The following is a 12,094-nucleotide window of genomic DNA, read 5'->3' as shown; positions in this document are numbered from 1 at the left end:
CAGGGGCAGCCAGGAGGGTGGGCACTCAGTGCCCCAGAGCTGTGTCACAGGGCCACGGAGATTGTCCGTGTCGGACTTGCCGCCTCTCCGCGGCCCTCACTTGACACTGGCGCCTCCACGCCACCTCAGTGGGCAAAACCCAAGAGCACCCACTGACTGCGTTAAGCTGCCCCCTCTGCCAGCAGCAGCAGCAGCAGCAGCCGCCTCTGGGTCCTCTCCCAGAGGCACAGCTCGTGCTGTGGGCCTCATGGCCAGGGGCCAACCAGAGCGTGTGCCACCTCCTCCATGGGGCACTCTGGCTGCGGGCAGAGCCCAGGGAACACCTTCCCTGGAGAGCAGGATGGAAGGGCTCTGGCAGGGGTCAGTGGCAAGGCAGGGCCATCACCTGCCACCCGTGACAGCTGCACGCAGCGTGCCGCTCTGCACTGGGGCCCAGCCAGGTTGGGAGCAGCTGGGATGCTCTGAGATGGAGGAGCTGATTGAGGTGCAGGCAGGGCATGGTGGCAACACCTTCAAAGACCCTTATGGAGCCCTGGGCCCACACATTTTAGAAGACGGGTCCACGGTATCCACTTGCACCCATCGGCAGGCAAATGCCATCCATGAGATGGATGTAGAGCATCAGGAGCTGCCCGGTGCTTGCATCTTCACCCCAGGCTCCACAGGAGAGGCAGCCAAGTGCTCTGAGCGCCTGTGCCCTGCCCAGCAGGCAGAGCAGAGCCCTTCCTCTGGAAACCTGCAGCCCTGGGACACTCCTGTAAAGGAACTGGAGGAAATGCAGGAGGAGGAAGAGCTCCCAGAAACACAGGCTGCAGGGGAGCGGGACAGCAACCTGCAGAGCGTGTCCCTTTTGCTGCGGAAGGAGGCCGAGGTTGAGGAAGGAATGTGTTCCCTGGCTGGAGATCCCTGGGACGAGGGCCGCAGCAATGCCCTCCTCACATCAGACCCTGAGGAAAGCTCCAACTTCTCAGCTTCTCCTTTGTCTGGAGTCTCTGGCGAGGAGACGGCAGCTTGTTGCACAGCTGAACACGCTGCGCTTTACAGGCAAATGTGCATGGCACTTGATGCTAGGCTCCAAATTGTGCGGAGAAAGAGAGAGGTGCTGGAGAGGCTGCTGGAAGAGAAACTCTATGCAGAGCTCTTTGGAGACATCTCCTCCTCCGTGAGCAGTGCAGAAAGCCCCATGACATCCTCCTGTGACCACCGGGGCTCATCAAGTGCCAGCCTGGAATCAGATGCAGACCCCTCGGTGCCACTCAGCACTTGCAGTGTGACTGAAGATGCCACAGCAGAGACACAAAGCTTCTCTGAGCTTGTGTCTCCTGAGCTGGTGGTAGACTCAGGGTCTGCCTCTGAGGATTCGCTGTCTCTGGAAACTCTTCTGAATGAGTTCATGGAGAGGTCACAGCAAGAAGGAGCGGCGGGACTGAAGGACAGAGCGGTAGAGAGCCAGTTGTCCATCCTGCCGCGAGAAGAAGAGTTCCAGCCAGGGCCTACTTCTCCGGAGAGCGACCTCAGTGACCAGGGCCACAGCGAGTCTCTCTCCAGGGCACTGCCGGAAGAGCCAAAGGGTTTTGCGGGTTGCCCCTCGCCTGCCGATGCTGTGGACGAGGCCTCGGCAGCAGGCATGGAGGCTGGCTGTGCCCAGGCCGCCCCTCCCCAGGAAAAGCCCTGCAGGGATGAGCTGCTGGCAGGAGCTTGCCCAGTGCCCGGCCAGCCCCTGGCACGCAGCGTTCCTGCTTGCCCCGCTGGCAGGGCAGCCGTCCCGCAGCCCCCGGCCCCACGGCCATGGCGCTCCATGGCCAAGAGGGCCCGGCGGGCTCTGCGCCGCCTTTTCTCCTTCAGCTGCCTCAGGGGGCAGCCAGAGGAGTGAGCCTGGGGCCAGCAGCAGGACGATGGCCAAAGGTGCCGGGGCTCACCCTGGGGACACCCAGCTCCCAGGGGCAGCAACAGGTCCCAGAGGGAACGGCTCCAGGGAGATGAAAAGGCAGGATGCATGGATGGATGGGTGGATGGTGGCCAAGGCAAGCACTCCCAAAGGTAGGTCCTGCTGCCGGCCCCAGCCCCTCAGCCCAAGCCAGCGGCAATGCAGCCTGGTCAGGGAGAGCCGGCTGAGGAAGGGTGACAGAGCTACATTGCATAATCCCAGAGAAGCTGACTTGAGGCCCGGGCTGCATTGTGGGGTGCATCCCCACCCTGCTGCAGGCCTCCTCATTTGGAGCTGAGAAATGCTCCTTGGGCCTCAGCATCGCAGGTGAATCAAGGTAAAACCATTCTCTTTTCAGGTGGCAACTAGGAAAATGCCTCCCTGGCTTCCTGCAACATGGACTGGACAAATGTGTTAACTCCACATGATGGACCTGGTGTCCTCAACTCCACACGAAGCACCAGGAGCCCAGTGCAGCAAAGCGCAGGGAGGAGAAAGGACCAAAGGCATGCTGCTGGCAGCAAACATCTTGGACTGTCTTCTATCAGACATCTTCACGTCTCCACTCCAGCCGTGCTCTTCCCTATAACCCTCCAAGCCAACTCTTCGGCTCCCTACCTCATCCCTGATGTTCTCCCTCTCTCCGATTTCCTACCACTTTCTATCTCTCTACCCCACATTTATTGTTCAATAAAATCCCAGCTGTTGATGTTTGTAGATGATCTCCTGAGCACCTTAATTCACACAGAGGCATCTCTGACTAATCACACCTTAATGTTGGCACACTTCTGCACAGAGCACTCGAGGTGTGGCCACACCAGTGCCCAGCACAGAAGGACAAGAAATGCCCTGGTCCTTCTGGGCACACTATGGCTGACACAGAATACCAGCATGGCGCTGGCATTTTCCAGATCAAAATTCTAACCATTCCCCACCTCCCTCTCCCCGCAAAAAGGAAAGAATGGAAAATTTCTGTGTTTGGATTTTCTTCTAGTTCTTTTTCAAAAACACACTGTTTAGAATTGTTCACAGTAGTGACTAGATGAAGTTCAAATGGAGCTTTCTCCTTTCTGATGATCCCTCTAGGTGGGCTCGAGGCCAAGGGCTAGAACACATGGTGATGTGGGTGGGAAAAGCGCTTTGGCACTTTGGCACAGGGCTCCCTTGGGTGTGTTTAGGGGAGGAACAGGAGGTGGGACAAGAGAGGGCTGCAGGACATGAAAAGAGGAACAAGTGTAGGCAAAGTCAATGGGAAAGGGCTTTAAAAGTCCTTTGTGTCCAGGGTCATCAGGATGGAAAGCGTCAGGCCCCTGGGAGAAAGGGCGGCCATGCCCACCAGGCCTTTGTGACCCACAGTGACATTGTGCCCAGAGGCCATTGTGATGTGGGTGTATGTCATGAGCCTTGGGGCTGCCAATCCCTGCAGTGGCCACTCCCAGGAGAGCAGCTCTGTGAGGAGGCAGCAGCTTCTCTGGAGGCAGCAGCTCACCTGGGAGATTGTGGCCAGCGCTCATCAGAGCATTGCCACAATGTCAAGGAATCAGGAGGCGAATGCCCATGGCCTGCCCCGTGAGGGGCAGCCACTGCTGTACCGGCGGCGGCAACAGGTGAGGGCTGGGGAAGGAGGGACAGCCTGCAGTGGAACGTAGGGGAAGCCCTGGGGCAGAGAGAGCCAGGCCTGGCAGCAGGCCATGCTCTGTGCAGGGCCTACACTGGGAGAGCCCGGGCCCAGCAATGGCCCAGAGGCAGCGAGCCCAGCTGGGAACACGGCCGAGCCTGGCTGCTGTAGCCAGCACCTGCCTTGGGGCCAGGCCCGGGCTTGCAGGCACGTGGGGGACACTGTGCTCATACAACCACCTCCATCCCGGGCCTCCTCCTTCTTCCCACAGGTGACCCCCAGGCAGCCACAGGTGGCAGCTCAGGTCACCTGGACGACCATCACACCCATCCCTGGGGACAGCCCCACTCTGTTCCCCATCCCATCACGGAGCCCCACCATGTCCTGCACAGGCAGGGGCAGCCAGGAGGGTGGGCACTCAGTGCCCCAGAGCTGTGTCACAGGGCCACGGAGATTGTCCGTGTCGGACTTGCCGCCTCTCCGCGGCCCTCACTTGACACTGGCGCCTCCACGCCACCTCAGTGGGCAAAACCCAAGAGCACCCACTGACTGCGTTAAGCTGCCCCCTCTGCCAGCAGCAGCAGCAGCAGCAGCCGCCTCTGGGTCCTCTCCCAGAGGCACAGCTCGTGCTGTGGGCCTCATGGCCAGGGGCCAACCAGAGCGTGTGCCACCTCCTCCATGGGGCACTCTGGCTGCGGGCAGAGCCCAGGGAACACCTTCCCTGGAGAGCAGGATGGAAGGGCTCTGGCAGGGGTCAGTGGCAAGGCAGGGCCATCACCTGCCACCCGTGACAGCTGCACGCAGCGTGCCGCTCTGCACTGGGGCCCAGCCAGGTTGGGAGCAGCTGGGATGCTCTGAGATGGAGGAGCTGATTGAGGTGCAGGCAGGGCATGGTGGCAACACCTTCAAAGACCCTTATGGAGCCCTGGGCCCACACATTTTAGAAGACGGGTCCACGGTATCCACTTGCACCCATCGGCAGGCAAATGCCATCCATGAGATGGATGTAGAGCATCAGGAGCTGCCCGGTGCTTGCATCTTCACCCCAGGCTCCACAGGAGAGGCAGCCAAGTGCTCTGAGCGCCTGTGCCCTGCCCAGCAGGCAGAGCAGAGCCCTTCCTCTGGAAACCTGCAGCCCTGGGACACTCCTGTAAAGGAACTGGAGGAAATGCAGGAGGAGGAAGAGCTCCCAGAAACACAGGCTGCAGGGGAGCGGGACAGCAACCTGCAGAGCGTGTCCCTTTTGCTGCGGAAGGAGGCCGAGGTTGAGGAAGGAATGTGTTCCCTGGCTGGAGATCCCTGGGACGAGGGCCGCAGCAATGCCCTCCTCACATCAGACCCTGAGGAAAGCTCCAACTTCTCAGCTTCTCCTTTGTCTGGAGTCTCTGGCGAGGAGACGGCAGCTTGTTGCACAGCTGAACACGCTGCGCTTTACAGGCAAATGTGCATGGCACTTGATGCTAGGCTCCAAATTGTGCGGAGAAAGAGAGAGGTGCTGGAGAGGCTGCTGGAAGAGAAACTCTATGCAGAGCTCTTTGGAGACATCTCCTCCTCCGTGAGCAGTGCAGAAAGCCCCATGACATCCTCCTGTGACCACCGGGGCTCATCAAGTGCCAGCCTGGAATCAGATGCAGACCCCTCGGTGCCACTCAGCACTTGCAGTGTGACTGAAGATGCCACAGCAGAGACACAAAGCTTCTCTGAGCTTGTGTCTCCTGAGCTGGTGGTAGACTCAGGGTCTGCCTCTGAGGATTCGCTGTCTCTGGAAACTCTTCTGAATGAGTTCATGGAGAGGTCACAGCAAGAAGGAGCGGCGGGACTGAAGGACAGAGCGGTAGAGAGCCAGTTGTCCATCCTGCCGCGAGAAGAAGAGTTCCAGCCAGGGCCTACTTCTCCGGAGAGCGACCTCAGTGACCAGGGCCACAGCGAGTCTCTCTCCAGGGCACTGCCGGAAGAGCCAAAGGGTTTTGCGGGTTGCCCCTCGCCTGCCGATGCTGTGGACGAGGCCTCGGCAGCAGGCATGGAGGCTGGCTGTGCCCAGGCCGCCCCTCCCCAGGAAAAGCCCTGCAGGGATGAGCTGCTGGCAGGAGCTTGCCCAGTGCCCGGCCAGCCCCTGGCACGCAGCGTTCCTGCTTGCCCCGCTGGCAGGGCAGCCGTCCCGCAGCCCCCGGCCCCACGGCCATGGCGCTCCATGGCCAAGAGGGCCCGGCGGGCTCTGCGCCGCCTTTTCTCCTTCAGCTGCCTCAGGGGGCAGCCAGAGGAGTGAGCCTGGGGCCAGCAGCAGGACGATGGCCAAAGGTGCCGGGGCTCACCCTGGGGACACCCAGCTCCCAGGGGCAGCAACAGGTCCCAGAGGGAACGGCTCCAGGGAGATGAAAAGGCAGGATGCATGGATGGATGGGTGGATGGTGGCCAAGGCAAGCACTCCCAAAGGTAGGTCCTGCTGCCGGCCCCAGCCCCTCAGCCCAAGCCAGCGGCAATGCAGCCTGGTCAGGGAGAGCCGGCTGAGGAAGGGTGACAGAGCTACATTGCATAATCCCAGAGAAGCTGACTTGAGGCCCGGGCTGCATTGTGGGGTGCATCCCCACCCTGCTGCAGGCCTCCTCATTTGGAGCTGAGAAATGCTCCTTGGGCCTCAGCATCGCAGGTGAATCAAGGTAAAACCATTCTCTTTTCAGGTGGCAACTAGGAAAATGCCTCCCTGGCTTCCTGCAACATGGACTGGACAAATGTGTTAACTCCACATGATGGACCTGGTGTCCTCAACTCCACACGAAGCACCAGGAGCCCAGTGCAGCAAAGCGCAGGGAGGAGAAAGGACCAAAGGCATGCTGCTGGCAGCAAACATCTTGGACTGTCTTCTATCAGACATCTTCACGTCTCCACTCCAGCCGTGCTCTTCCCTATAACCCTCCAAGCCAACTCTTCGGCTCCCTACCTCATCCCTGATGTTCTCCCTCTCTCCGATTTCCTACCACTTTCTATCTCTCTACCCCACATTTATTGTTCAATAAAATCCCAGCTGTTGATGTTTGTAGATGATCTCCTGAGCACCTTAATTCACACAGAGGCATCTCTGACTAATCACACCTTAATGTTGGCACACTTCTGCACAGAGCACTCGAGGTGTGGCCACACCAGTGCCCAGCACAGAAGGACAAGAAATGCCCTGGTCCTTCTGGGCACACTATGGCTGACACAGAATACCAGCATGGCGCTGGCATTTTCCAGATCAAAATTCTAACCATTCCCCACCTCCCTCTCCCCGCAAAAAGGAAAGAATGGAAAATTTCTGTGTTTGGATTTTCTTCTAGTTCTTTTTCAAAAACACACTGTTTAGAATTGTTCACAGTAGTGACTAGATGAAGTTCAAATGGAGCTTTCTCCTTTCTGATGATCCCTCTAGGTGGGCTCGAGGCCAAGGGCTAGAACACATGGTGATGTGGGTGGGAAAAGCGCTTTGGCACTTTGGCACAGGGCTCCCTTGGGTGTGTTTAGGGGAGGAACAGGAGGTGGGACAAGAGAGGGCTGCAGGACATGAAAAGAGGAACAAGTGTAGGCAAAGTCAATGGGAAAGGGCTTTAAAAGTCCTTTGTGTCCAGGGTCATCAGGATGGAAAGCGTCAGGCCCCTGGGAGAAAGGGCGGCCATGCCCACCAGGCCTTTGTGACCCACAGTGACATTGTGCCCAGAGGCCATTGTGATGTGGGTGTATGTCATGAGCCTTGGGGCTGCCAATCCCTGCAGTGGCCACTCCCAGGAGAGCAGCTCTGTGAGGAGGCAGCAGCTTCTCTGGAGGCAGCAGCTCACCTGGGAGATTGTGGCCAGCGCTCATCAGAGCATTGCCACAATGTCAAGGAATCAGGAGGCGAATGCCCATGGCCTGCCCCGTGAGGGGCAGCCACTGCTGTACCGGCGGCGGCAACAGGTGAGGGCTGGGGAAGGAGGGACAGCCTGCAGTGGAACGTAGGGGAAGCCCTGGGGCAGAGAGAGCCAGGCCTGGCAGCAGGCCATGCTCTGTGCAGGGCCTACACTGGGAGAGCCCGGGCCCAGCAATGGCCCAGAGGCAGCGAGCCCAGCTGGGAACACGGCCGAGCCTGGCTGCTGTAGCCAGCACCTGCCTTGGGGCCAGGCCCGGGCTTGCAGGCACGTGGGGGACACTGTGCTCATACAACCACCTCCATCCCGGGCCTCCTCCTTCTTCCCACAGGTGACCCCCAGGCAGCCACAGGTGGCAGCTCAGGTCACCTGGACGACCATCACACCCATCCCTGGGGACAGCCCCACTCTGTTCCCCATCCCATCACGGAGCCCCACCATGTCCTGCACAGGCAGGGGCAGCCAGGAGGGTGGGCACTCAGTGCCCCAGAGCTGTGTCACAGGGCCACGGAGATTGTCCGTGTCGGACTTGCCGCCTCTCCGCGGCCCTCACTTGACACTGGCGCCTCCACGCCACCTCAGTGGGCAAAACCCAAGAGCACCCACTGACTGCGTTAAGCTGCCCCCTCTGCCAGCAGCAGCAGCAGCAGCAGCCGCCTCTGGGTCCTCTCCCAGAGGCACAGCTCGTGCTGTGGGCCTCATGGCCAGGGGCCAACCAGAGCGTGTGCCACCTCCTCCATGGGGCACTCTGGCTGCGGGCAGAGCCCAGGGAACACCTTCCCTGGAGAGCAGGATGGAAGGGCTCTGGCAGGGGTCAGTGGCAAGGCAGGGCCATCACCTGCCACCCGTGACAGCTGCACGCAGCGTGCCGCTCTGCACTGGGGCCCAGCCAGGTTGGGAGCAGCTGGGATGCTCTGAGATGGAGGAGCTGATTGAGGTGCAGGCAGGGCATGGTGGCAACACCTTCAAAGACCCTTATGGAGCCCTGGGCCCACACATTTTAGAAGACGGGTCCACGGTATCCACTTGCACCCATCGGCAGGCAAATGCCATCCATGAGATGGATGTAGAGCATCAGGAGCTGCCCGGTGCTTGCATCTTCACCCCAGGCTCCACAGGAGAGGCAGCCAAGTGCTCTGAGCGCCTGTGCCCTGCCCAGCAGGCAGAGCAGAGCCCTTCCTCTGGAAACCTGCAGCCCTGGGACACTCCTGTAAAGGAACTGGAGGAAATGCAGGAGGAGGAAGAGCTCCCAGAAACACAGGCTGCAGGGGAGCGGGACAGCAACCTGCAGAGCGTGTCCCTTTTGCTGCGGAAGGAGGCCGAGGTTGAGGAAGGAATGTGTTCCCTGGCTGGAGATCCCTGGGACGAGGGCCGCAGCAATGCCCTCCTCACATCAGACCCTGAGGAAAGCTCCAACTTCTCAGCTTCTCCTTTGTCTGGAGTCTCTGGCGAGGAGACGGCAGCTTGTTGCACAGCTGAACACGCTGCGCTTTACAGGCAAATGTGCATGGCACTTGATGCTAGGCTCCAAATTGTGCGGAGAAAGAGAGAGGTGCTGGAGAGGCTGCTGGAAGAGAAACTCTATGCAGAGCTCTTTGGAGACATCTCCTCCTCCGTGAGCAGTGCAGAAAGCCCCATGACATCCTCCTGTGACCACCGGGGCTCATCAAGTGCCAGCCTGGAATCAGATGCAGACCCCTCGGTGCCACTCAGCACTTGCAGTGTGACTGAAGATGCCACAGCAGAGACACAAAGCTTCTCTGAGCTTGTGTCTCCTGAGCTGGTGGTAGACTCAGGGTCTGCCTCTGAGGATTCGCTGTCTCTGGAAACTCTTCTGAATGAGTTCATGGAGAGGTCACAGCAAGAAGGAGCGGCGGGACTGAAGGACAGAGAGGTAGAGAGCCAGTTGTCCATCCTGCCGCAAGAAGAAGAGTTCCAGCCAGGGCCTACTTCTCCGGAGAGCGACCTCAGTGACCAGGGCCACAGCGAGTCTCTCTCCAGGGCACTGCCGGAAGAGCCAAAGGGGTTTGCGGGTTGCCCCTCGCCTGCCGATGCTGTGGACGAGGCCTCGGCAGCAGGCATGGAGGCTGGCTGTGCCCAGGCCGCCCCTCCCCAGGAAAAGCCCTGCAGGGATGAGCTGCTGGCAGGAGCTTGCCCAGTGCCCGGCCAGCCCCTGGCACGCAGCGTTCCTGCTTGCCCCGCTGGCAGGGCAGCTGTCCCGCAGCCCCCGGCCCCACGGCCATGGCGCTCCATGGCCAAGAGGGCCCGGCGGGCTCTGCGCCGCCTTTTCTCCTTCAACTGCCTCAGGGGGCAGCCAGAGGAGTGAGCCCAGGGCCAGCAGCAGGACGATGGCCAAAGATGCCGGGGCTCAGCATGGGGACACCCAGTTCCAAGGGGCAGCGACAGGTCTCAGAGGGAATGGCTCCAGGGAGATGAAAAGGCGGGATGCATGGATGGATGGGTGGATGGTGGCCAAGGCAAGCACTCCCAAAGGTAGGTCCTGCTGCCGGCCCCAGCCCCTCAGCCCAAGGCACCGGCAATGCAGCCTGGTCAGGGAGAGCCGGCTGGGGAAGGGGGACAGAGGTTCATTGCATAATCCCAGAGAAGCTGACTTGAGGCCCGGGCTGCATTGTGGGGTGCATCCCCACCCTGCTGCAGGCCTCCTCATTTGGAGCTGAGAAATGCTCCTTGGGCCTCAGCATCGCAGGTGAATCAAGGCAAACCCATTCTCTTTTCAGGTGGCAACTAGGAAAATGCCTCCCTGGCTTCCTGCAACATGGACTGGACAAATGTGTTAGCTCCACATGATGGACCTGGTGTCCTCAACTCCACACAAAGCACCAGGAGCCCAGTGCAGCGAAGCACAGGGAGGAGAAAGGACCAAAGGCATGCTGCTGGCAGCAAACATCTTGGACTGTCTTCTATCAGACATCTTCACGTCTCCACTCCAGCCGTGCTCTTCCCTATAACCCTCCAAGCCAACTCTTCCTCTCCCTGCTCCATCTCCCTCTCTCCTATTTCCTACCCCTTTCTATCTCCCTACCCCACATTTATTGTTCAATAAAATCCCAGCTGTTGATGTTTGTAGATGATCTCCTGAGCACCTTAATTCACACAGAGGCATCTCTGACTAATCACACCTTAATGTTGGCACACTTCTGCACAGAGCACTCGAGGTGTGGCCACCCCAGTGCCCAGCGCAGAAGGACAAGAAATGCCCTGGTCCTTCTGGGCACACTATGGCTGACACAGAATACCAGCATGCCACTGGCATTTTCCAGATCAAAATTCTAACCATTCCCCACCACCCTCTCCCCGCAAAAAGGAAAGAATGGAAAATTTCTGTGTTTGGATTTTCTTCTAGTTCTTTTTCAAAAACACACTGTTTAGAATTGTTCACAGTAGTGACTAGATGAAGTTCAAATGGAGCTTTCTCCTTTCTGATGATCTCTCTAGGTGGGCTCAAGGCCAAGGGCTAGAACACATGGTGATGTGGGTGGGAAAAGCGCTTTGGCACTTTGCACAAAGCTTCCTTGGGTGTGTTTAGGGGAGGAACAGGAGGTGCGACAAGAGAGAGCTGCAGGACATGAAAAGAGGAACAAGTGTAGGCAAAGTCAATGGGAAAGGGCTTTAAAAGTCCTTTGTGTCCAGGGTCATCAGGATGGAAAGCGTCAGGCCTCTGGGAGAAAGGGTGGCCATGCCCACCAGGCCTTTGTGACCCACAGTGACATCGTGCCCAGTGGCCATTGTGACGTGGGTGCATGTCATGAGCCTTGAGGCTGCCAATCCCTGCAGTGGCCACTCCCAGGAGAGCAGCTCTGTGAGGAGGCAGCAGCTTCTCTGGAGGCAGCAGCTCACCTGGGAGATTGTGGCCAGCGCTCATCAGAGCAGTGCCACAATGTCAAGGAAGCAAGAGGCAAATGCCCATGGCCTGCCCCGTGAGGGGCAGCCACTGCTGTACCGGCGGCGGCAACAGGTGAGGGCTGGGGAAGGAGGGACAGCCTGCAGTGGGACCTGGGGGAAGCCCTGGGGCAGAGAGAGCCAGGCCTGGCAGCAGGCCATGCTCTGTGCAGGGCCTACACTGGGAGAGCCCGGGCCCAGCAATGGCCCAGAGGCAGCGAGCCCAGCTGGGAACCCGGCCCAGCCTGGCTGCTGTAGCCAGCACTGGCCTTGGGGCCAGGCCCGGGCTTGCAGGCACATGGGGGACACTGTGATCATACAACCACCTCCATCCCGGGCCTCCTCCTGCTTCCCACAGGTGACCCCCAGGCAGCCACAGGTGGCAGCTCATGTCACCTGGACGACCATTACACCCATCCCTGGGGACAGGCCCACTCTGTTCCCCATCCCATCACGGAGCCCCACCATGACCTGCACAGGCAGGGGCAGCAGGGAGGGCGGGCACTCAGTGCCCCAGAGCCGTGTCACAGGGCCACGGAGATTGTCCGTGTTGGACTTGCTGCCTCTCCGTGGCCCTCGCTTGACACTGGCGCCTCCACGCCAGCTCAGTGGGCAAAGCCCAAGGGCACCCACTGACTGCGTTAAGCTGCCCCCTCTGACAGCAGCAGCTGCCGCCTCTGGATCCTCTCTCAGAGGCACAGCATGTGCTGTGGGAGCAGCCTCTGACAGTGTCAAGCTGCCCCCTCTGCCAGCAGCAGCAGCAGCAGCAGC

This window comes from Agelaius phoeniceus, chromosome 1 (genome assembly GCF_051311805.1).
Source record: "Agelaius phoeniceus isolate bAgePho1 chromosome 1, bAgePho1.hap1, whole genome shotgun sequence".
NCBI classification, from domain to species: domain Eukaryota; kingdom Metazoa; phylum Chordata; class Aves; order Passeriformes; family Icteridae; genus Agelaius; species Agelaius phoeniceus.
Note: the sequence above shows the minus strand (reverse complement) of the source record.